Raw genomic sequence first — 25,278 nt, 5'->3', positions numbered from 1 at the left:
GAGATGGTGGGGCAAGGTGCAGACTAGACTGTCCTTGGAGGCAGTGAGTGCCATTCATAAGTAACCACAGAGGAACTGCAAATTGGTGCAACCACTTTGGAAATCAGTATGGAGATTCCTCAGAAAACATTGAATGGAACCACCATTTGACAGTTATCCCACTTCTTATCATATACTCAGAGGACTTAAAATCAGCATACTATAGTGACATGGCCATGTAGCAGCTCAATTCACAATAGCTAAGCTATCATGCCCTTCAATAGATTAATGGATAAAGAAAATGTAATACATATACAAAATGGAATAATATTCAACCATAAAGAAAAATGAAATTAGGGCATTTGCTGGTAAATGTATGGAACTCTACATCATGCTAAGTGAAATAAGCCAATCCCCCCAAAACAAAACCCAAATGTTCTCTCTGATATGTGGATGCTAACACACAATAAGAGCGGGTAAAAAGGGAAGAATAGAAATTCACTGAATTAGACAAAGGGGAATGAAGGGAAGGGAGGGATATTGGGAATACGAAAGACAGTAGAATGAATCAGACATAACTTTCCTTTGTTCATATATGAATATGACCAGTGTAACTCTACATCATGTACAACCACAAAAATTGGAAGTTATGCTTCATGTATGTATGATATGTCAAAATACATTCTTACTGTCATGTATAACTATAAAGAACAAACGAAAAAATAAGTAACCACAGTGTATTACAGAGAGGGTTTTTCAGGAAGAAAGGACAGGTACTGTGGGGCTGTAAGGTGGAATTAATAGCATCTCAGAATGTCAAATCATGCTGGGGCTAGAGGTTTGGTATCTTTGAGTGCTGGATTCTTTGAAAGGAAATTCTGAGTCCCCTGTTCCCAAGGACATTTGAGGAGTTCAGTAGGATTTAGTGCTCTCAATAATCAAATGCCTTGGTTTACATACTAGAGGAGTGAGTCTAGTGTTGTCTAAAGGATCACCTGAGTGTTTACTTAAAAATGCAAATTCCAGAACATTGCAGATGTGCTGGTTCTGATATTCCAGGAATTTTCCTTTAATCAAGATTTTGATGTGCTCTAAAGTTTGAAAACAACAGTTGCAGGACCTGGCTAGGATCTGACTAGTCATTCCATGCTGGAAAAAGACCACATCAGGGAGGTCTGAATTCTGGTTCAAAATTTGTCACTAATCCTATATACGATACTGAGCCAGTGCTATCTCCCTTTTTGGCCTTAGCACCCTCCTCCTCCTCAACAGAGTTTCCTGTATTTATGCCTGATTTCTGAGTTACTGGCTCTTCTGAGAAGTTTGAAAACATTACAGCCTGTGCTTTCAAACCAACTGACTCCCTCAGTCACAGTTGCACCTTCTACTCACTGAGCCTGTTTTTTCACTTGCCAATAAGGTTGACAGCGAGACCTGTGTCTGAGGATTGCTGAAAGGATTAGAGATGATAGGTTTAAAATTTCCTTATCGAAGGATTAGAAAGGAGAAACACTCCTTTCTTTAAGTGGTAGGATTGTTGATGAGTAATTTTTCTTTTTGCTTAATGTATTTTCAGTTTTAAGAAATAATCAATTTTAAGATAATGATTAATAAAAACAAATGTATAAAAATAAACATAAGATGATCATATGATCTAGACATTTCATTTCTGAATATATATAAACAAAAGAATTGAAAGCCGGGTCGTGAACAGGTATTTGTATATCTATGTTCATAGCAACATTATTCACAATAGCCGAAAGAGATGAATGGAGAAACAAAAACGCATACATATACAATGGAATATTAAGTGGCCTTAAGGATGGAAGGTGGTGAGGGAAGGGGAAAGTGCTGGGGAGTGATATTGGCCAAATTATATTGTTATATTGTATGCATGTACAAATATGTAACAATAAATCTCATCATTATGAACAACTATAATACACCAATTAAAAATATGTGGAAAAAAATCAGCCTTAAAAAAAAGACAGAAATTCTAATACATGCTACAACTAGATGAAACTTAAAGACATTATTTTAAGTGAGAAGCCAGACACAAAAGAACAAAAATTATATGGTTCCACTTGTAAAATATCCAGAATAAGAAAATTATTTATAGAGGCAAAACAAGAGTAGAGATTACTGAGGGCTGAGTGGAGGGGAATGAGGACATTTGTTTAACGGGTTCATAGTTTCGGTTTGGGACAATGAATAAGTTCTTGAGATGAATGGTGTTAATGGTTGCACAACCCATGAATATGCTTAAGGTCACAGAGCTGTACACTTAAAAATAGTTAAAATGTTGCTGGTAAATGAATAGAACTGGAGAACATCATGCTAAGTGAAATAAGCCAGACTCAGAAAGTCAGGATCAAGTAGAAGAGGGAATGTCACAAAAATAAGAAAGAGACCAATAGAATCGACAAAGAAGGGCTGGGGTTGTGGCTCAGCAGTAGAGCGCTCACTTAGCATGTGCAAGTCCCTGGGTTCGATCCTCAGCACCACATAAAAATAAAATAAAGATATTGTGTCTATATACAACTAATTAATAATAATAATAATAATAATAAATATTTTTTTAAAAAGAATCCACAAAGGTGATAAAGGGAGGGAGGACAGGAGGGCATGGGTAAGTACTAGGGAATGAAATCTTCTAAATTATGCTATGTCCAGGTATGAATACACCACAATGAATCATCTACCTATCTGTATCTATACATATATATATTCGTATAATGCATTAATTAAAATAGTAAGAAGAAGAAGAAGAATAGAAGAATAGAAAAGAGATCAGTAGAGTAGAGCAAGCAGATCATAGGGAAGAAGGGGAGGAGAGAGGAGGGAAAAGGAAGGTCCTAGGGAATGAGATTATGGCATAATGAATCCCTCTGTTTTGTATTATTATAATGCATCGGTAAAAGAAGAGAATCCTAGTAACTATGTTGAATGGATGAATTTAATGATTTATCCTTGACCTAATATAATAGAAAATCTCTAATAAAAGAAGGTGAATGGTGAATGGTTAAAAAGATAAATCGATGTATATTTTACCACAGTAAAAAAAAAAATGAATAAAGATTTTCTGCATCATCCAAGAAAATTTAAAAAGGGAAGCAATGTAAATCTCAGAATATTTATGAGCCCTCAGTACTCTCTACTCAATTAAAGTAATAGGCACAAATATTTATCTAGAATTTTATCTATTATTTTCATTTAGCACCTATAGCCTGGCATAATTTTCTTGATAAATAATAATATCATTAAACCTATAGTTAAGATTTATAGAACATTTTTAATGTGCTGAGTACTGTGCTGAGTACTGAGCTAAGCACTTCATCTCATACATGACTCAGAACAACTCCATAACATATTTAATACTACTATCCCATTATACATATAGGAAAACCGATGTGTGGAGATTGGGCTACCTATCAAGATCACAAAGCTAGCATGGCAGAACTAAGACCTGAACTTTAGACTCACAGATGGTCTCAGTCCCACAGACTCCCTCCACTTTAGATACCAGCCACTACTGACAGCCCCAGACTTTAAGTACTTCTACATAGTTGACTAAAAGCTGAGGCATTCCCATGACTTGTCCCCCAATTTTGATAATTCACTAGAATGACTCAGAACTCAGGAAAACACTGTACTCATGTTATAAAGGACACATCTTAGAAACAGCCATATGGAAGGGAGGAATAGAGCAAAGTATTCAAAAGGAAGTTCAAAGAACTTCTGTACCCCTTGTAGGTATGCTACCCTCCTAGAACATTGGTTTGCTCACTAACCCATAAGTATAATTACAAACCAAAATTACAGTAACACTGGTTTTCATATTTGTTCACGTATTTAACCTTCACTAGTAAATACTAGAGAACTTTATATTGCTATATGACTTCAAGCTACTGTCTAGTGCTATTTCATTTCTACTTGAAAGACTCCTTTTGTCATTTCTTATAGGGAAAAATCTAGTGAAAATGAACTCCCTCTGCTTTTTTTTTCTTGTTGTTCATTTATGAAATGCTCTTAATTTTTATTTTAAAATGTACATATAATATTGTAATATTTTAGGGTACAATATTGTAATTCAGTGTACATAGACAATGTGTAATGATCAAATTAGAATAATTAGCATTTCCATCTCCTCGAATACTTTCATTTCTATGTGTTAGGAACTCTCAGACTCTTCTCCTCTAGTTATTCTGAAATATATGAGGAATTATTCTACATTAGAGTTGCCATACTGGGCTTCAAAACATTAGAAGTATTCTACCCAATTATGTTTTTCTTTTTGGCAGTTTCCAAGTCATTTTATTCAGAATTTTGTGTTTGTTTCCTGAATCAATAAATACTATACAAAACAATGTAAAAATGGCTACCATTTTCTCTCCCCTGCTCCTCCCACCTGGAGACAATCCCTTGGGCAACCTCACTTAGGGGTTCTCCTCGAAGATTTGGTCCAACAAATGAGGTTGTGACGTTAACCACTTGAATCATTTGGGATTCAAGTGGGGTGGGAGAGCCTCTGGGATTTGGAGGTGACTAGGTTAGGGGCATGGATTAGTGTTTTCTGGGAGGAGACAGCGCCTGGGGCAAGAGCCTACCCCAAAGAAAAGGGTGTCTAAAATGTTCACGGTTCCTTTTTTTGCCTCAAAAAGTGATATTTATTCAAAGAAAAAAAAAAAGAAAAAAAAATGACAAGATGTCCATCCCTTGGCTCCCTTCCCTACTCCTTCCAGCTGCTCCTTAGCCCCCAGGATTGAACCCTGGCTGGAGCTAGGTAGCAGGACAGCCCCTCTCAGATGAGGTCAGCAACATTAAGGGACATCTCTTCAATGGAGGTGTTGTAGAAGGTCTCCATGTCTCGGAGAGTCCTCTTGTCTTCTTCTGTCACCATGTTAACAGCCACACCCTTACGGCCAAAACACCCACCTTGACCAATTCTGTGGATGTAGTTTTCCCTGTTGGTGGGAAGGTCATAGTTGATGACTAAAGACACTTGCTGCACATCAATGCCTCTGGCCAGTAAGTCAGTGGTAATCAATACTCTGCTAGAGCCAGACCGGAACTCCCTCATGATCATATCTCTTTCCTTTTGGTCCATGTCTCCATGCATGGCAGAGACAGTAAAATCTCGGGCATGCATCTTCTCAGTGAGCCAATCAACCTTCCTTTGGGTGTTGATGAAGATCACTGCCTGGGTAATGGTCAGGGTTTCATACAAGTCACACAGTGTGTCCAGCTTCCACTTCTCTCGTTCAGCGTTGATGTAGAACTGGAGGAGACCCTCCAGGGTCAACTTTTCCTTCTTGACAGGAATTCGAATGGGGTCCCTCATGAACTTCTTGGTCACCTCAAGCACATCGGAAGGCATTGTAGTTGACAACAAAACCACCTGGGTATTGCTGTTAAGCTTCTGGAATATGTCGTAGATCTGGTCCTTGAATCCACGGCTTAACATTTCATCAGCTTCATCCCATACAAACATCTTAATGTATTTGGGAGACAGGTATCTCCTGTTGCGCATATCAAACACGCGGCCAGAGGTACCCACAATGATATGGGGAAATTCCATCTGCAACTTTTGTACCTCAGCACGCACATTGGTGCCCCCAATGCATGCATGACAGGAGGCACCCATGTGATCTCTTAATGCCATGACCACCTTTTGTATCTGCTGAGCCAATTCTTGAGTAGGTGCCAGTACCAAAGCTTGGGTGGCCTTTAGATCTAATTCAATCTGCTGGAGAATTGATATGGCAAATGTAGCTGTTTTCCCAGTCCCAGATTGGGCCTGAGCAATCACATCATAACCTTGATACAAGAAAGAATGGCTCACTACTGGATGGCAGAGGGCTTCTCAAAACCATAGGCGTAGATGCCACAGAGGAGGGACTCGGGGAGATTCATGTCATCAAAGCTGTCAACAATCTCATTCCAGTTACTCTGGATGACACCTTCGGGCTCCATTCCATCGGGGCCATTGTCTCTGGATCGGGAATCCTGATTCGAAAACATAATCCTTAGAAACTAGCCCCAATTATGTTTTAATACCCATTTTCTACCCTCTGACTCTCTCCTTCCTCCCCCCTCCACTTTCATTTGTCTTAATTTCTCCCTTGTTGTTGTTTTGGTACCAGGGATTGAACCCAGGGGCACTTTACCACTGAGCTCTATCCCCGGCCCTATTTTTTATTTTATTTTAGTTGTTGATGGACTTTTTTAAAAAATTAAATTATTTATTTATTCTGATTTTTATACATGATGGCAAAATGGAATTCATTGCATGTTACATATATAGAGCACAATTTTTCAAGTCACTGGTTGTACACAAAGTATTTTCACACCATTTGTGTCTTCATATATGTACTCAGGGTAATGGTGTCTAATTCATTCCACGGTCATTCTTACCCCCTTGCACCCTCCCTTCCCCTCCCTCCCCTTTGCCCTATCTAAACTTCCTCCATTCCTCCCATGCTCCTCCCCACTCCATCTTCATTATGAGTCAGCATCCTCATATCAAAGAAAACATTTACCCTTTGGTTTTTTGGGATTGGCTAACTTCACTTAGCATTATCTTCTCCAACTCCATCCATTCACCTGCAAATGCCATGAGTTTATTCTCTTTTAATGCTGAGTAATGTTCCATTGTGTATATATACTAAAGTTTTCCTATCCATTCATGTACTGAAGGGTATCTGGGTTGGTTCCACAGTTTAGCTATTGTGAATTGTGCTGCTATAAACATTGATGTGGCTGTGTCCCTGTTGTATGCTGTTTTTAAGTCCTTTGGGTATAGACCAAGGAGTGGGATAGCTGGGTCAAATGGTGGTTCCATTTCAGGTTTTTCAAGGAATCTCCATACAGCTTTCTAGATTGGCTGCACCAATTTGCAGTCCCACCAGCAATGTCTGAGTGGATCTTTTCCCCCACATCCTCGCCAACATTTATTGTTGTTTATATTCTTGATAGCTGCCATTCTGACTGGAGTGAGATGAAATCTTAGAGTAGTTTTGATTTGCATTTCTCTAATTGATAAAGATGTTGAACAGTTTTTCATGTTTGTTGATAGATTTTATATCCTCTTCTGAGAAGTTTCTGTTCAGTACCTTGGCCCATTTATTTTATGTATTTTTATATGGTGCTGAAGATTGAATCCAGTGCCTCACACCGTGCTAGGCAAGCACTCTACCCAGCCGTATTTTCTTTCTTTCTTTCTCTTTCTTTCTTTCTTTCTTTCTTTCTTTCTTTCTTTCTTTCTTTCTTTCTTTCTTTCTTTCTTCCCTCCTCCTCCTCCTCCTCCTCCTCCTCCTCCTCCTCCTCTTCTTCTTCTTCTTCGTTGTTGTATTTTATTTAGAGACAGTGTCTCATTGAGTTGCTTAGTGCCTTGCTATTGCTGAGGCTGTATTTGAACTCATGTCTCAGCTTCCTGAGCTGCTAGAATTACAGTATGTGACACCATGCCTGGCTCTCCCTTGTTTTTCAAGGACAGTTTTGCTGGATATAGAATTCTCAGCTTCCAGGTTTTTCTTTAAGCATTTCTGTCCTATGATGAGAAATCTGCTGATAGTCTCAGTAAAGATACTTTATGTGCAATGAGTTGCTTCTCTTATTTTCAAGAAATTTTCTTTGTCTTTTTCTTTCAATATTTTGATTATAATGTATCTCAGTATGTGGCTATTTGGATTTATCATCCCTGGGCCTTATGATCTTCAATTGATAATATTAATGCCTTTCCTCAAATCTGGGAAGTTTTCCACCATTATTTTTTCAAATAAAGTGCTCGCACTTTTTTCTTTCTCTTATTCTGGAGCTCTCAGATCTACTTGATGGAGTCCTAGGTTCCTTAGTTTCTGTTCACATTTCTTTATTCTTGTTTCTTTTTGTTCTTCAGACACAATCATCTCAAATGTTCTGTTTTCATGATGCTAATTCCTTCTTTTGCTAGTTTAAGTCTGCTATTGAACCCCTCTAGTGAATTTTTTTAAAAACTTTAGTTGTAGATGAACACATACATTTACTTTCTTTCTTTATTTTTATGTGGTGTTGAGGATTGAACTCAGCGCCTCACACATGCTAGGCAATTTTCTTTACCACTGAGCTACAATCCCAGCCCCTCTAGTGAATTTTTAAATCAGTTATCATAATTTTAAGCTTCAGGATTTCTGGTTTTTGTTTTTGTTTGTTTTGTGCTGGCGACCAAACCCAGAGCCTCATGCAGGTGAGGCAAGTGTTACTAATGAACCATTATCCCTAACCTTGTTCATTCTTTTTTATAATTTTTTTTTGGTAATTTATTTCAATTTGCTAATATTTATTTTTCAGTACTGGAGATTGAATCCAAGGGTCCTCTGCCACTGAGCTACACCCCTGGCCTTTTTTATTTTTTATTTTGAGAAAGGGTCTCATTACCCTGTTAAGATTAGTCTTGTAGCTGAGTGTGGAGGCACATGCCTGTAATCCCAGCAGCTCAAAAGTTTGAGGCAGACGAGGATCTCAAGTTCAAAGCCAGCCTCAACAAAGTGAAGTGCTAAGCAACTCAGTGAGACCTTGTCTCTAAACAAAATACTAAATAGGGCTGGGGATGTGGCTCAGTGTTTGAGTGTTCCTGAGTTCAATCCCTGGTACCAAAATAATAATAATAATAATAATAATAATAATAATAATAATAATGGCCTTGTACTTGTGACCTTCCTGCCTCAGCCTCCTGAGTTGCTGGGATTATAGGTGTGTGCTACTATGCCTGACTCCAATATTCCAAATTTGTTTATGTATTGTTTTTCTAATTTCCTTTACTTCTTTGTATTACTTTTTAGATCTTTGAGCATATTCAAGAAAGTTGTTTTTTTTTCTTTTTTTTGAGAGAGAATTTTAATATTTATTTTTTTTTTAGTTTTTTCGGCGGACACAACATCGTTGTTTGTATGTGGTGCTGAGGATTCAACCTGGGCCACACTCATGCCAGGCAAGCATGCTACCACTTGAGCCACATCCCCAACCCAAGAAAGTTTTTTTTTTAAAGGTCTTTGTCTAGTAAGTCTAGTACCCATGTTTCTTCAGAGATGATAGCTGGCCAGGCATGGGGGTACACACCTGTAATCCCAGCTACTCAGGAGTTTGAGGCAGGAAGGTCACAAGACCAGTCTAGCAACTTGGCAAGGCTTTATCTCAAAATAAAATAAAAAGGGTTGGGATGTAATTCAGTAGTTGAACACCCCTGAGTTTAATTCCTAGTAGGAGAGAGAGAGAAAGAGAGAGAGAGAGAGAGAGAGAGAGAGAGAGAGAGAGAGAGCGCGCGCTTCTGGACACTTATTTTGGTCTTTTGTATGGCTTGGATCTTTTGGTGAAAATTTAGCATTTGAAAAAACAGTCACCTCTCCCAGTCTTAACAAATTGGTTCTGTGCAGCAGAAGACCCTCAGTAATTATACAACCTAAAGCCTTAAGGTCTTCTCAAGCCGTGCGTCCTCAATACTCCTGTATATGCAGCAGCTCAGTCAGTTGTTCTGCATTCCATGTTCAGTAATCTCTTGCCCCCTGTATCTGTGGGTCAGTAGTGACTTTCATAAGTGATGCCTGTGTCTAGCAGTCGCTGATCTTATCCATTTGGGGTTTGCTATATCATCTATCAGAACACAGTCCTGAAAGGCTTGTTCTCTTTTTTTTCTTATGGAATCTGGTGTTCCAGTTCCTTACCCTATTTGCTTCAGGAGGAGGTGGTGTGCATTGAATATGTGACTTTACCATGGGCAGAATTATAGTTGCTTACCTCAAGTCACAGGGAGCAGAGTTGGCTCTTAAAGAGTTTGGGGAAACAGAGCAGACAGAAATAATACAAAAATAATGAGAAAAAGGCAATCTTACAAAGACCTAACAATTTGTAGTAGAGTACCCAGGACCCTACTTGGCCAATCAGGACTTCTTGGAGATTAAGAAAGGCTCCAGCCAATTCAGTTGTTTGAGAATCACTCTTGCATTAAAGGGGAAAAGACCAAAGTAGAGTACAAGAGTTGTGTCATATTTTAATTGATTAATGTATGTATGTATTGTAATGCCAGATTCATGGGACCCAATAAGAGATTAACACACAGATAAAGCTAAAAGCCACACTGACCATTTCCCCACCCCCAACCGAAGTTCCCTGGCTATTTTTTTTATTGCCTGGCTGGACTTTAACAGGACTTTAACAAACTCTGGGTTCTGACCCTCTGTCCTGCTATAATAGCATTTCAAGTCATTTTAACATTAATCAGAGTTAACTGTAATTATGAAAGTGAATCTGTAAACAGCAGTTTTGAGGAATTGTTTTGTTGCTGTCCTCTGTACAAAATGTTAAACTTGAGAAAGGTTAAAAATTTTAGAACTATGTTACTGGTTCTTTCTCTGTTCTTCAGCATAGTGTAGGCTGCTTACTGTTCCACCAGAACATTGCTAACTGATGGATCTTTTGGCTTTGTTTATTGGTTTATTGAGATTGTTTTGATTAGGATGTTTATGATTCAAGAGGCAGAAAATCCTACTCACATGGGCTTTTAAAAAGGTATTTATTGATTCATGAAAGCCAACCATGTGGAGGTGTTTGACACTTCGGGAGTGACTAGATTTGTAGCTCAAATCAGGTGAGGGCAATACTGCCCTGCCCAACCCCAGGAGGCCCTATTGTGTGGCAGGAGGAGCCACAGTGGAACATGTGATATAACCTTCTGGTATAAAACCTGGGTCCCCTCTCTTTATTCTGCTTTCTCTGTAGATTGACTCAAAAAGCAAGTTGTATATTGACTCAAGAGGCAAGGAAGATGGAATCAAGCATGGTTAACAGGGGAAGGAGGTTGTGACAAGGAATGGCTCAGCAAGACTTAGAGACTTCTCTCTGAAGGTGCAGCATATCAGGATGGTCCAGGGCATGGGCTATGAAATCAAACCACATTGGTTCTAATTCTGACTTTACCATTTAAGGGTGTGTGACCTTGGGTAAATTACCAAACCTCTCTGTGCCTTTCCCCTCATAACATTGTTGTGACACAAAATCGATTCAATAGGCTTGGAACAACAACTGATATGAGTCAAGATCTAGATGAGCCTTTGCCATTATGGAAGTTCAGAGATCCTTAGGAGACGGTGGGGGAAATCCTCACTTTAGTGCATGTTCAATGAAGGATATGGTCCCTTTGATCTAAGGTTGTAATTTTGGGCCTGGTAATGACCTTTTTTTTTTTTTTTATCAGTTCATCCATCTTCTTTGGATCTAAGCAGTCTCCAGATTCCACTCATTTGCATGCTGGATGCGGCTTGTTTTGAGGCAGGCCTGGGGGTGAGGGTGCAGCTGGTGAATACCACTAAGGTCAATCCTTTGTGAGATCTGATTCACATTGTTCTAGAACTTTAGACTCTGATTCATGATTTTGTTGCCAGCCTGTGCAGCAGCAACTGCTTCAATCTGTGACGCAACACACTGATTTATAAACCATTTATAGTTCTCCTCTCCACTTAACCCAGCTGTTCCACAAATGCAGCTAGGGGGAAATTGTGGACTGCGATTGAACTTTCTCTATAATGAAGTGTAAATTGTCCTTTTGAATAGGAGTTTTCTTTATAAATTCCAGGTCTCAAATGTGGTAATTAAGAGAAGGCTGAAAAAACAAAAGAGGCTTGTGTTCCAGGTCTTCTTTTCAAACTCCAAATGCTGCATTCTCTGTGCCTGTGTCCTGGCCTGGCATCTTATTTCCCTCTATGCCCTCCTCCCGTCCCTTTCTTAGTAACAATCTCACATCCTGGCAGCAAATTATATGTGAAGCTGGGCACATTTTTATTCTACCCAGAAGGGTTATATAAATCTTCCTGTTTTAAAGTAATTTATTTTGCCCTTTATTTCTTTTGTGTGCTTTTAGGTATCTGTGTGGATTCCTAATGGGCTAGATCTCTGGCTAGCTTTGTTCTCTGTTTTAAGCTAAACATATTGATTCCAGTTACTTTTATCTAGGGGTTCAAATATTTATTGAGGTCAAATTATATGATAATTGCCTTACTAGGCCTTGATAAAGAGCTTCTTCATATCCTTTTTAGCTAGTTCTTTGTCCAGAAACATTCTTTTTTTCATATTCCCCCTTTAATTTTCATTAAAAAAAAAAAAAAAAGCATTGGCCTGGCTATAGGACCTAGTTCCTATACAATTACTTCCTGTTTTGGGAAATTAATGTGGAGAAAGTGAGGCCATCAACTGGCCACTGAATACATCAGGCTATGTTACATTTTCTTGTCTACTAACATGCTTCAGAGGGCACCATCTTCCTCTCCTTCATCTTGCTGATAATTCCTTATCCTTTTGCTAAAGTTAGGTCAACATCCTGAATCTGCTGAGAAACTTCCCTGGATCCCTTTCATTTAGATCATCCTTTCCCAGGATCCTTTGAGACCATCATTCTTGGAGAAAGCATTGCAGTTGGACCGTGATCGTTGATTTATATCTCTGTGTCCCTCATTGGGATAGAAACCAGGAAGGGACAATGTCTAAGTGGATTTACTATTCTTGGTTTTTAATAGATAATTATCAAATAAATGAATGAAATATATTTACTGAGTTCCTACTGTGTGTCTACTATAATATGCTCTGGGAACACCAAAGACCTTTTCCCTTTGAAGATTATAATCTCGTGGAAAGATACTTCTAGGATAATAATCACACATATCACTATGTAATCTTGAACTGATCAGTTCTTTGAAGGAAAAGAACAACATGTTAGGAGGACCCAGAGACAGAATAAGCTGGACTTTTATCTTGAGAGAAAGGGAGAGCAGGGGCTTGAAAGTGCCTTGAGGCAAGAGGGTCTGAGGTGTACTGAATGAATGAATGAATAGATTACTGTGTGGAAAGAAAAGAAAAACTAGCTGGTCATGATGGACATCTGCTGATTGAGCTTGTCTTGTGTTCCTTCTTTGGGTGACAGAACCTTGATTTTATTTTTTTAAGCTCCAAACCTCTCATTCTCATCCTAACCTCCCTCTCTAATAATGGGAACTGGGCCTGACTAATGGGGGTATGTCATCTCCCAGGTCTCCTCCCTGTGATTAATTTAGGATTGAGTTTGACTTTAGGCAAGTCTAGGGCTTTTGACAGAACTATGAGGAAAGACATGTTTCTTTCATCACTTGGGAGATAGTGTTTGAGAGAAAATGATGATATAGATGGAGACAAATAGATTCCTGATGATATTTTTGAGCACCTGGATCCAGGCATGCCTGAGACTCTTATGATTGATAAAGCCATGTCTAAATTCACATACTTAAGGCTCTTAAGGTTATTTGCTAAATAATTTCCTCATCTTTTTATTTGGCTTAAGCTAGTTTGCACAGGGCTTTAGCTATTTGTCTTTATTAACATAATGGTTTTGATTTGTGTTACTCATTTGGCAAGTCCAAAGAGGGTGAGGGTGACCAACTAAAGTGATTACTTAGGGTTATTTAGCCAGGAGGAAGGACAGCCCAAACACACCACTATTTGTTTCCTGGTTAGAAGGGTGCATATTCTACAGCAATCTCCCCAGAGAACCAGACCCTTGGGTCTGTATAAATGTTTAGGTGTTTAGCAACGAGTGCATAGAGGGCAGGTGAGGGAGATATCAAAAGGAAGCTTCCAGGTCCTGGCAAGGCAGGAAGTCCCAGGTATCCAAGGTGCTGAAAAACAATAGGCTGATTCTGCCTTGAAAGAATGGGGGAAAACCCTGATTTGAATGTGGAGAGCTGGCTTTTGCTGAACTGTGAATAGTGAACATGCATGGCCAGGCAAGTGGGGACTCCTAATGGGTGTCTGTGAGCAACAACCGTGGTGGGTCACAGCTGCCACCTAGTGCCAGATGTTAGCTTTTACAAGTTGTTTATTGCCTGTTTCCAGTTGGAAGGCTTTCAGAGGGCCAGATTAGGGGGAAGAAGGATGGGTCCTTATCTCTACTTTTATATTCAGGAAAAAAAAAAAAATCAGACTTTCAGTATGTTCTCTAAATTAGTGTATTACATGTATATTCCTAGAGTCAAAGTGTTTGGGTGGGGAAAATGGAGACACAATCTACAATATTAAACTTGCATCCCATTCCAAATCTCTGGAGTGCTATGAATTTTATAGAAACAGTTTGGATAGATAGATATTTTAAAAGATAAGTTGTCTTATTTGTTTATTATTTGTGGTACTGGAGATTTAACCCAGAAGTGCTCTACTACTGAATTACACCCTCAGCCTTTCTTTATTTTTATTTTAAGACAGAGTCTCACTAAGTTGCCCAGGCTAGCCTTGAAGTTGTAATCATGAGTCTCTGGTGTTACAGGTACATGCGCCATGCTTGGCTATGTAATTGGTCATATTTATAAAGATTCAGATTTCTACCTGGGCACAGTGGCCCATGCCTGTAATCCCTTCAGCTCAGGAGGCTGAAGCAGAAGGATCCTGAGTTCAAAACCAGTCTCGGCAATTTACTGAGACCCTAAGCTACTTAGGGAGACCCTGTTTTTTTTTTTTTTTAATAAAACAAAAAAGTGCTAGAGATATGACTCAGTGGTTAAGTGCCCCTGGATTCAATCCATGGTACCTACTACCTCCAAGTAAGATTCAGGTTTCTGTCAGGAAATACCCAAAGGAATGACTAGGGAGAGTTGAATAAAAGACCACAAACAAAGATGTGAGAAGGGACCAAAGAAAACATTCAAGGAGCAGGGTTAGTGACAGTAGGAAGTAGCTACCCCTCACAGGTCTGATGGGTAAAAAGAGAAAACCCAGTAGAAGCAGGTCAGTAGGAGAGAGCCAGTTGATGGGTACCCCAGTTGTTGATTGATGGTTGGGTTCCTGAGAAGCACACCCTAAGACAAGGATCCATGTGTAAATCAGGGTTTAAGGAAGCACTCCCAAGGGACATGGGCAATGGAGTGGGAAGGAACAGATCAGACCTGGCCAGAGGAGACAGGAAGGTGTGATCTCAGGCCAAGTCCTAAGAAGAATGGTTTCAGCCTGATCTTGCAGAGACGCTCTGAAAGACAAGTTATATTTCAGAATGTCTGACTGGAGGCAAAGAGGCCTGACATTGAAACTCCTGACTTACATCATTGATAAGTGGGAGATGAGCAAGAAATGTGGGGAAGTCATTCCCCCCACCCCCTGCACTGTGGTCTTTCTGCATGTTGGGCTGGGCAAAGTGGTTTCAGTGCTCTGACAGTAAACTAGCTGAGCAAATGTAACATCCAGAGCTAGGTGTTAGGAGAGCAAAATGAAAAACAGCAGAAAGGGGCTGGGTGCAGTGGCACATGCTTGTGTAATCCCAGCAATTTGTGAGGCTGAGGCAGGTGGATTGCAAATTCAATGCCAGCCTCAGCGAGGCCCTAAGCAACTTAGCGAGGCCCTGTTTCAAAATACAAGGGAAAAGGGTCGAGAATGAAGCTCAGTAGTTAAGCACCTCTGGGTCCAATCCCTAGCACCAAAAAAAAAAAAAAAAAACAAACAAAAAACAAAAACAAAAACAAAAACAAAAACCCAAAACCCAGAACTAAGGAACTCACAGGGATCTGGGTGAAGTAAGGACAACTGCGCTTCACATGGGGATTGGAACCAGAGACATGATGAGGCTTTGGCTTCTTAAGGAGGAAGACAGTGAAATGGAGTTTGGAGTACAAGGTTTGTTTAGGAGAAAGGGCAATGCCTGGGGAAGATAAAAGAGGAGGAAGTGGGGTTGGGCAGGAAAGGTTTAGAGCACAATCAAATCTGACGTTCTAGGCAAATTCCATGGGGAGCTCTAGAGCAGAGGTGGCCCATTATGGGAGACATGCACTGAGCAGAAATGACCAGGCCCTAGTACAACGCATCATGTCTAGTCATTGGCTGGTGATTGAGAAGGTCACGGATCCTGAAAGAGGTACAGTTGGAGGCTGTAAACCAATTGGGCACCTTATAGCAATAGCAAGTTACTCTTGAAGGGAAAAAAGAAAAAATGGAGCACTTCTGTGGCTATCACACTTAATGAAATGTAGCATATTTGACAATTCTAGTCATCCTCCCAACACCAACATGGAAATGCCTACCTGGAAAGGGTGCAAAACAAAGGGCAGAAGGAAAAATAGGCTCACATGAGCACATAGATCTAGCTGTGCCTGAAGCCCATAAGATTCTTGGCTTTTTTTTTTTATTATGTAAGTCAATAAATAGTCTTTTTACTTAAGCCATTTCCTAGATCAGCAAAATTTCTGATTCTTGATTTGTATATTGCCTCAGATTCATTTTCCTTACCCCGTTTCAGGATTTGGGGTGGAAGAGACACAGTTAATATAAAGCACAGGCACAGAGTAGTTGCCCAATAAATAGCATTTATACTATGAAAGGAGAAAGCAATGGAGGCAAGATAATGTGTGGGGCTCCTAGAAGCCCCTCTTGTTGCTTAGAGATTGTGGCTTTTCTCCAATCAATGCTCCCTCCCAATGCTTTATTAGCCATGTAGGAGGAAAAGAAATATCTTTCAGGACACAGATGAGGTTTCTCGTGCTTTTTTCTCAAAGAACAGTTCTTTGCACTTATTTTTGTTCCTTTTGTTACATATAGACCTTTTCTTTGTAAAGTGAAGTTTGTAACAAAATAAAAGGAATAAACAAGCAATGACCACATTTGCAGCACTGTGGTGATTACAAAGCTTTTGGGGAAAAAACACAAACAAGAAGATCAAAGACCTATATTTTGTAACTATTTTTTTTAACAAAAATGGTAATTTTATATTTCAAAGATCTGCTGAGATTCCTATTGCCTTTTTTTTCTCTCACCAAAAATGTAAAAGCTTTAAATGGCTCATTGGTAGATGTGTTCTGAATATTAAAACAATGACAGGAATAGAGGTGGGAGCTGTTGCATCTAATTTCTTCCAGTCTTCCTGAGGAAGCTCAGGTCCTAATTATAAAAGAGAACAAAAGGCTGGGGATATAGCTCAGTTGGTAGAGGGCTTGCCTCCATACACAAGGCCCTGGGTTCAAGCTCTAGCACCACACACATACACACACACACAAAGAGAACAAAAACCAGCTTTGAATAACCATTTTGGTTCTTTGAGTACTTAATACCTGTTATTAAAGGAGCAACTGCCTAGTCTAATTGCATATTTTGAGACAAGAAGCACCTATAGCTACTTAGCAGTATGCCCATGAAAGATCTTGAGCAAAGTTAGAAATAGCATCAAAAACCAGTGAAAAGTGAACTTCTCTGGCATCCGTCCTGGTTTTTTCTATCTTCAGGTCAAGGACAGACTAGATGACATTTACTGGTCCTTCTTATTTTTCTCGGGGTCAACAGGATTCCAAAGGCCCACTTCATTTTAAAAATTTGTTATTTTTAGTTATATGTGACAGTAGAATGTATTCTGACATACATATATGGAGTTATATGTATACATGGAGTTATATGTAACGATTCTTGTGGTTGTACATGATGTGGAGTTACACTAGTTGTGTATTCATATATGAGCATAGAAAGTTATATCCAATTCATTCTACTGTTTTTCCTATTCCCGTCTCCCCTCCTTTCCCTTCATTCTCTTTTGTCTAATCCAATTAACTTCTATTCTTCCCTCCCTCCCCTTATTGTGTGTTAGCATCCATATATCAGAGAGAACATTTAGGCTTTGCTTTTTTGGGGGGTTTAGCTTATTTCACTTAGCACGATAGTCTCCAGTTCCATCCATTTACTGGCAAATGCCCTAATTTAATTTTTCTTTAAGTCTGAGTAATATTCCATTGTGTATGCCTCATTTTCTTTATCCATTCATCTGTTGAAGGGTGCCTAGGTTGGTTCCATAGCTTAGCTATTGTGAATTGAACTGATATACACATTAATGTGGCCTTGTCACTATAATATGCTGATTTTAAGTCCTCTTGGTATATGTAGAGGAGTGGGATAACAACTGAGTCAAATGGTGGTTCCATTCCAAGTTTTATGAGGAATCTCCCTACTGCTTTCCAGAGTGGTTGAACCAACTTGCAATCCAACCAGCAATGTATGAGTGTACCTTTTCCCCCACATCCTCGTCAACATTTACTTTACTTGTATTCTTCTTTTAAAATATTTTTTAATTGTCATGAGCCTTTTCTTAATTTATTTATTTGTTTATATTATTTGTTTACATGTGGTACTGAGAATTGAACCTAGTGCCTCACACGTGCTAGGCAAGTGCGCTACCACTGAGCTACAACCCCAGCCCCTGTTACTTGTATTGTTCGTTTGTTTGTTTGTTTTTGGTTGTAGTTGGACACAATACTTTTATTTTATTTATTTTTATGTGGTGCTGAGGATTGAACCCAGGGCCTCGAATGTGCTAGGAGAGTACTCTACCGCCGAGCCATAACCCCAGCCCAGTTTACTTTTATTCTTTTTTTTTTTTTAGAATTTTTTTTTTTTTTAATATTTATTTTTTAGTTTTCGGCGGACACAACATCTTTGTTGGTATGTGGTGCTGAGGATCGAACCCGGGTCGCACGCATGCCAGGCGAGCGCGCTACCGCTTGAGCCACATCCCCAGCCCCAACTTTTATTCTTGATAATTGCCATTTTGAGTAGAGTGAGCTGAAATCTCAGTGAAGTGGGGTTTGGTTTTTTTGTTTGTTTGTTTTTTAACCTGGGGATTGAACTCACTGAGCCACATCCTCAGCCCTATTTTGTATTTTATTCAGAGACAGGGTCTCGCCGAGTTTCTTAGTTGGCTTTGAACTGGTGACCTCCTGCCACAGCCTCCTGAGCCACTGGGATTAAAGGCATGTGCCACTGCGCTAGGCTTCAGTGCAGTTTTAATTTTCATTTCTCTAATTGCTAGTGATGTGGAAAAGTTTTTCATATATTTGTTGACCCATCATATTTCTTCTGTGAAGTGTTTGTTCAGTTCCTTTGCCCATTTATTGATTGGATTATTATTATTATTATTATATTGGTGTTAAGTTTTTTGAGTTCTTTATATATCCTAGAGATTAATGCTGTATCTGAAATTCAGGTGGCAAAAATAGTCTTCCAGGGGCTGGGGATGTGGCTCAAGCGGTAGCGTGCTCACCTGGCATGCGTGCGGCCTGGGTTCGATCCTCAGCACCACATACCAACAAAGATGTTGTGTCCACCGAGAACTAAAAAATAAATATTAAAAATTCTCTCTCTCTCTCTCTCTCTCTCCTCTCTCACTCTCTCTTTTTAAAAAAAAAAATAGTCTTCCATTCTTTAGGCCCTTTGTTCACATTCTTGATTGTTTCCTTTGTTGTGAAAAAGCTTTTTAGTTTGATACCATCCCATTTGTTAATCATTTAAAAATTTCTCTTTTTTTTTAGTTGTAGATGAACACAATACCTTTATTTATTTATTTATTTATTTTTATGTGGTGCTAAGGATCAAATCCAGTGCCTCATACATGCTAGGCAAGCACTCAGCCACTGAGCTACAATCCCAGGTCTCGCATTTATTAATTCTTGATTTTACTTCTTGAGCTTTAAGGGTTTTCTTGGGGAATTTGGTTCCTAAGCCCAGATGATGGAGAGCTGGGCTTACTTTTTCTTCTAGTAGGTGCAGGGTCTCTGTCTAATGCCTAAGTCCTTGATCCACTTTGAGTTGCATTTTGTGCAGGGTGACAGATAGGGGTCTAATTTCACTTTGCTACATATGGATTTCTAGTTTCCCCTGAAACCATTTGTTGAAGAGGCTATCTTTTCTTCAATATATATTTAGGGGCACCATTGTCTAGTATTAGATAACTGTTTTTATGTGGGTTTGTCTCTGTGTCCTCTATTCTGTACCATTGGTCTTCATATCTGTTTTGGTGCCAATACCAGGCCATTTTTGCTACTATAGCTCTATAGTACAATTTAAGGCTTGATATTGCAATGCCTCCTGCTTCACTTTTCTCACAGAGGATTGCTTTGGCTTTTATGTAAGACCCACTTCTTATGTCACTTCCTCTTCGAAACCTTCCCTTAGCATGCCCCTGACAAAAACATATACTCTTCTTAAATACCTTCCCATACTGAATGGGGTTCACCTGTGAGAATGAGACAGGAATTTAGGATAAAGAGAGATATACTGAGTCACAGAGGAAACATCCATGAGCCATTGAGATTCAGAAAGCACATTTGTAGATTTTGGCCTGTGCCCTTGTAATATGAGAGAAATACGAAGATGCAGGGAAAACTGTCACCAGATGATGCAGCTCCCCCTGGCTCCACCTGCAGGTTCACACTTCTATAAGGACTGGACCCCAACCCATGAAGGGGTTTCTCACTCTTTTTTTTTTTTTTAAGAGAATTTTTGAGAGAGAGAGAGAGAGAGAGAGAGAGAGAGAGAGAGAGAATTTTTAATATTTATTTTTTAGTTCTCGGCGGACACAACATCTTTGTTGGTATGTGGTGCTGAGGATTGAACCCGGGCTGCACGCATGCCAGGCGAGCGCGCTACAGCTTGAGCCACATCCCCAGCCCCGGTTTCTCACTCTTGAGATAGGCTACATTCTCCCTTGAATGTGTATCTATTTCCTAAATACACCTCTGTCTATGCCTTTGTCTGACTTATGCTGAAATTCTTTTCCTTCACATCTACCAAGAAACACGCTAATCCTGAGTTGTATTCCCTCTTCCCTCTGAGAATTCCTTATACCCTTCTCTGGAGACATCTCTTCTGTGACATAACAAAGAGGATATTGCAGAAATGATAGAGTGTAACTTCTAAAGTTAGGTCATAAAAGACATTGTGGATCAGTTATTCTTTCTTGGATCATATGCTCTGCGGAAAGCTAACTGCCACATCATAAGGACTCTGAAACAGTCCAATGAGAGGCCTACGTGGTAAGGAACTGAGGCCTCTTCAACTTAGTGGGGACCCTGTCTCAAAATAAAATTTAAAAAAGGGCTGGGGTGTAGCTTAGTGGTAGAGAGATTGCCCAGACTGCTCAAGGTCCCAAAGAGAATTCCCAGCACTTAAAAAAAAAAAAAGTTGGTCTATGACTGTTTATAGCAGCATTATTTATAATATCTAAAAGTCAGAAATAACCTGTGTATAAGGGAAATATTTGATTCAGTTTTATTGATCTATGTTTGTACTAGTACCACACTTGCTTCATTTCTGTAGTTTTCTAGTATGAATGATCTTCTTTATAAGATTGTTTTGTTTTTCATTTTCAAGATTGTTCATGGACAAAATTCCAAGTCTTTGGAATTCCTATGTGAATATTTAGATAAATTTGTAGATTTTTGCAAATAAGCTAGCTGGATTTTTTTTTTTTTTTTTTTTTGGTACTGGGGATTGAACTCAGGGGTACTCAATCACTGAGTCACATCCCAGACCTATTTAATATTTTATTTAGAGACAAGGTTTCACTGAGTTACTTAGCACCTCCCTGCTGCTGAGGCTGGCTTTGAACTTTTGATCCTCCTGCCTCAGGCCCCCTGAACCCCACCGGGATTACAGGTATGCGCCTCTGAACCGGCTACTAGCTGGGTTTTGATAAGGATAGTGTTGTCTAAGTAGATCCATTTGGGGAGTATTGTTACCTAATGAACATGAAATACCTTTCCATTTATTTAGAACTGTATTTTTTTTCATAATGACTTGTAGTATTTAGAGTAAGTATTTTTTTCTTTTCTTTCTTTATTTTGGGGGTGGTAGTGAAGTGATATTGGTGAATGAGGTCTTGCTAAATTGCCTAGGCTGGTCTCCAATTCCTAATCTTCCTACCTCAGCCTCACAAGTAGCTGGGACTACACACAGGTGCCTCTATGCTTGGCTCTAAGTTTTTTTTTTTAATTCCTTATTTAAAAATTTTTTTAAGTTATTGATGGATCTTTAATTTATTTATTTATATGTGTGCTGAGAATCGAACCCAGTGCCTAGGTTGCTAGGCAAGTGCCCTACCACTGAGCTACAAACCAAGCCCCAGCCCCAGCGTTTACAACTTTTTAAGGACAAGAATTGGTCAGAATTGTTCATTTTTCTAATATCTTTGGTATTTTAAATGATTCTAGTATATTACTTCCTATTTTGCAATTTAGATGCTTCATATTTCTTTTTCTTGCTTAATTATTCTGGCTATAACTTTTAATATTGACTTAAGTAGAAGTGAATCTGGGTATCCTTGTCTTGTTCCTGATTTTAAGGGAACAATTTTCAGTCCTTCATCATTGAGTATGATGTTAACTGTGGATATTTCAGATATGGGCTTTTGTCGTGTTAAAGATGTTTCCTTCCATTTCTGTTCCTTATATAATTTCATTATAACATTTTAAACTTCATTGTATCATTTTAAGTGTACAGGTTAGTGACATTAAGTACATTTATGTTATTGTATAAAAATCATGGCTCTCCATCTCATACTATACTAAAATTTTCATCATGATACCATACTAAAACTTTATGCATTAATAATATTTACCCCCTTTTCCTTTCCTCTAGGGTCTGGTAATTGATAGTTTACTTTCTGTTTCTATGATTTTTTTTTTCAGTGCTGGGGATCAAACTCAGTGCCTTGTACATGCCAGGCAAGCACTCTACCACTGAACTAGTATACCTGTAGTCTTTTCTCCACGAATCTGATTACTTTAGATACCGCATATAAGTGGAATCATATGATATTTGTCCTTTTGTATCTGACTTATTTCACTTAGCGTAATGTCTTTAAGGTTCATCTGCCTAGCACATCTGTCCAGCACAGATGGCTAACTCAAGGTCACTCAGGGAAAATTCCCAAGGCGTTAGAAATAAAACAGACCACAATTTACCTTTAAACCAAGCTCTGGGGGTGGGGGGGGGAGAGGGAGGGAGAGACACGGACAGCAAGCACGCTTTGGAGTGACCTTTTATTAGGGGAATCTAAATTCTTAGGAAATCCCGTCCAGTGAAAGTCAAGGGGGGCAGAGTGAGGTGAGGTGATTGGATCCCTGGGGATGTGGAGAGACATGCTCCTGCACAAGACACAGTCGCTGGAACCCTAGAGGACCGGGGCTATCTAGCAGCGTGACCCCACAGGATGCCACATCGCTCAGCCAGGGAGTCGGACCCAGTTATATGCTAGATTGGTCTCCCACATTCATCCAAGTTATAGCATGTTGGAATTTCTTTCCTTTTATGGCGTATAATATTCCATTGTATTCCATACCCTACATTTTGTTTATCCACTCATCTGTCAATGTACATTTGGGTTATTTCTACGTTTTGGGTTTTGTGAATAAAGTTACTCTAAGCATTGGTGTGCAAATATCTGTTTGAGTCTTAGTTTTCAAATCTTGTGTATACTATGATTTGAATGTGGTTCTCCCCCACCCAATCTCATACTAGAAGGGGTATGTTTTCTCTCATGTGGAAGTTAGAAGAATCTTATGAAAATGAAAGGGAGATCAGTAGAGTAGAGAAGGGGAGAAAAAGGGAAAATACTGGGAAATGAAATTAACCAAAGGATGTTGTGTGCATGTCCAAATAAGTAATAATGAATCTCACTATTAAATATAATTATAATGCCCAATAAAAATTTTAAGGAACTCACACTGGAGTTTAACCTCCATTGTAAGGTATTAAGAGTGTGGAAACTTAATCTGATTATGGGTGTTTAGAGGTGGGCCTTTGGGAGGAGCTTTGAATTAGATAAAATCATCAGGATGGGTCCTCCATGATTGAATATTGGTGAAGAGAGACCAGAGGATATATAAACATGTGTGCTCCCTGACTCTTGCCATATGATGCCTGCACTGCCTGGGGACTCTGCGGTAGAGGGAATTGTCTATTAAGAGAATTGTCTCATGTGATTATAGAAGCTCAAAGGTCTAGACAAATCCTCTGCAGGTTATAGACTCTGGAATGCTGGTAGCATGTCTCAGCCCACATCAGCAGGCCTTCAAATCAGGGAAGTTACTGGTGTTAATTCTCTACAAAAACCTTAGTACCTTTGGAGGGAGCTGATGGAGTTAAGTTCTGGAGTGTAAAGGCCAATAAACCTATAGATATAACAAAACAAAACAAAAAACAAAAACCTGTAGATCTGATGTCTAAGGCAGAAGACAAGTATCAGAGGGAGTTACCAATCTGCCCTCTGTATTTATTCTCAAAGGACCCCAGCTTAATGGATGGTGTCCAGCCACATTGGGGGCAAGTATTCCCTAACTAGTCTGTTCAGACTCATATTCTCTGGTAACACTCTCACAGACACATGAAAAACAATGTGTTACTCCTTAATCCAAATTGACTGTTACAAATGTCATCACCAGATATGGTCCCTTGACTTTGGACCACAACTGTGAATGAAAATAAACCTCTCTCTCTCTCTCTCTCTTTTTTTAAATAACATACCCAGTCTGTGGTATTGTTTTATTACCAAAAGAGAATGGGTTAATATAGTACATATACCTAGAAGTTGGACTGCTGGATTAAATGCTAATTCTATGTTTAATATTTTGAGGAACATCCATGCTGCTTTCCACAGTAGCTGCACCATTTTATACTCCTATCAGCAGTGGACAAGAGTTCTAATTTTCCACATCCAGGTGAACACTTAATTTCTGTTATTGAGTGTTTTTATCATGAAAGAGTGTTTAACTTTGTCAAATGCTTTTTCTGCGTTAATCAAAATGGTAATATGGTTTTCCCCTTCCTTTCATTAATGTGGGATACTACATCAACTGATTTTTATATGTTGAAACATTCCTACATTCCAGGAATAAGTCCTACTTGGTCATGGTGTATAATTCATTTAATATGCTGCTGAATATAGTTTGCTAGTATTTTGTGGAGGATTTTTGGTTCTTAATAATTTAGTGTAAGGAAGAACATAGTATGTTTTTCCACTAGGATTAAGGATACAAATTTAAGTTAACTTGGAAGAACAGAGATTTTAAATATTGTTATGAAATGTTCCATATTTTAACAATTTTTATTAATGAAAGAGGCAAGGAGCTTGACATCACACATCTGTGAAAAGTTATAACTAAAAACTTTACAAATATGAGACAACAGTTTGAATTTAATTTTCCCTTAAAAGAAAATTCACGCATAGGAAATCATGGCTTTGGAATTCATTTCTTTCAAGGAAAGATGATTTAAAATTTACTACTTTACAGGACAAATTGTTAGAACTGGCCAGTTATGAGGACTGTTATATGAATTTTCAAAATACATCACCTTTTTTTTTGGTACTGGGGATTGAACCCAGGGGCACTGAACGACTGAGCCACATACCCAGCCCCCCAGCCCCTTTTTGTATTTTATTAGAGACAGAGCCTGAGTTGCTTAGTGCCTCGAGGCTGGCTTTCAACTTGCAATCTTCCTGCCTCAGCC

The 25,278-nt window shown here is 39.0% G+C and overlaps 1 pseudogene; it reads right to left on the bottom strand.

Annotated features, from left to right (window-relative positions):
• Positions 1 to 4,698: 4,698 nt before the first annotated feature.
• Positions 4,699 to 5,987, bottom strand: LOC113195393 (eukaryotic initiation factor 4A-I pseudogene; annotated as a pseudogene).
• Positions 5,988 to 25,278: the final 19,291 nt, after the last annotated feature.

This window comes from Urocitellus parryii, chromosome 15 (assembly GCF_045843805.1).
Source record: "Urocitellus parryii isolate mUroPar1 chromosome 15, mUroPar1.hap1, whole genome shotgun sequence".
Lineage (NCBI taxonomy): Eukaryota > Metazoa > Chordata > Mammalia > Rodentia > Sciuridae > Urocitellus > Urocitellus parryii.
This window is presented reverse-complemented; position numbering and strand designations above follow the sequence as displayed.